This window comes from Capsella rubella, unplaced genomic scaffold (assembly GCF_000375325.1).
Source record: "Capsella rubella cultivar Monte Gargano unplaced genomic scaffold, Caprub1_0 scaffold_7, whole genome shotgun sequence".
Taxonomy (NCBI): Eukaryota; Viridiplantae; Streptophyta; class Magnoliopsida; order Brassicales; family Brassicaceae; genus Capsella; species Capsella rubella.
The window spans coordinates 2,628,841-2,630,655 of NW_006238917.1; positions in this window are offsets into that span (position 1 = coordinate 2,628,841).

Consider the following 1,815-nt stretch of genomic DNA (forward strand, 5'->3'; position numbering starts at 1 on the left):
TTGGGGGTCCGGAAGCAAATTTTTCCCGGGGAAGTAGGTTTTGCCAATAATGCCCAGGTACCTTTTGCGGGGTTCATGGAAAAAAGGTTTTTTTTAAAAGCCTCGGGAAGTATCCCAAAAGCTGTTTTCTTGGAAGAGTTGCGGAAGTTGATATCAAAGTGGTTTGTGAGACGTCGGGAACGTGCAATGTTACTACCAACTTTAATCCCCCCCTAAAGTGGAAAAAACATTGGAAAAACGAACTGAGATTGCCAACACTCTTTATGTGCAACACATTGATGCCCATCGTAGCCATGTCACTGGCGGTGAACTTGCTTGTGTCGTTGATCTACAACAGGTACACTTCTAGTTCCCATACTCATATGATGGTAGAGTTAATTTCTTAAACTTATTTTTTGCACTTGTAACAGATGCGTTGTACCTGCCGTGTTTACGATATCGATAAGATTCCATGTGAACATGCTCTTGCTGCTGCTAAGAAGCGACGAAATATATCTGAGGTGACTCTAGTACATCCTTATTACACGAAAAACTATTGGTGTAACGCATATGCAGAATCTATTAGTCCGGAAGATGTTGAACTGGAGTCTCCTATAGATATAGCAAAAAAAAGATGTCGTCCACCAGAGGAAAGACGTGGTGCTGGTAGACCAAAGAAGTCAAGGTATCTTTCTGCACTTGAGAAGGCGATGGGAAAAAAAGCACCACAGAAAAAGATACGAAAGAAAAAGTTATCTCAAGGGCAAGCAACCATGAAGGTGCGCAAGCATTACACGTGTTCACAATGTAAGATCGCAGGACATAACCGTACCACCTGCAACAATATCTAATAACTTATATGCACCTGCTTTGTCACTTTAAGCTTTATGTTGCTGATTTGGTTTGGTTTTTTTACGTCCAAAACATGTATACTTCATTTTAGAGCTTTATTTATATTTAAATCTTTATTAATTTTATTTCATAACATATAATGGAGTTTAATTATGATAATCTAAATTACAAGAACATTACAAAATATATACTAAAGTAGCACACCAAACAACAAGTAATTAAAAATGAATTAATTAACCAGCCATGCAACCAACCATATCGAGTGGTTAGGAAAACAAGAAACAAAGAACTACAAACAATTTCGACCACAACACACATTACGTATTGGAGTGTGTAAGGCCTCATTTCATAATGCTCCGTGTCATTGCTTGGAACTTGATAATGTGGAGCATGTATATTTATCTTGCCTAATTAGGACAAAGCAGTAATTTATCATCCATTTATCTTAGCAATTTTTTCTGTAAAGTCCAAATCATTAAAAATGGTAAAAAGAAGTAAAATTGAGTTTCTTTAAAAATTGAAAAATTCTGAAACATGAAAAAAATGCTTCATGTGAAAATCAAAACAGCAAAGAATGTTCTAATTAAAAGCAAATTCAATAGGGATTTAGTAACTCTCGATCATTTGTTCCAAATGGCAATGGGTTAGAGATTGTTCGCCCATGTTGCTCTGTCTCGTCAAAAATCTCAGCTGCAAGTTTCTCTCTAACCATCTTGATGTTGACATCGGACAAAGACGTAGTAAACTCAAAATCTAATGCATGGCATTCGACAAACTTTATAGCATAAATTCCACAATCACCTGCTTTTTGCATTTGGGGAATCTTGGTTCGTGGCCTTCGAATTTTGTATTGTTCGACACTAAGTTTTGTCTTTTCGTATGGTGGTGCTCCAGCTCGAAGTAAATGTGGTAACATATGAGCTATCGGCTTCACGGCTTTGACAATGTCTTCATTCTTGTTATATTTCCACCCACAATCAAGCA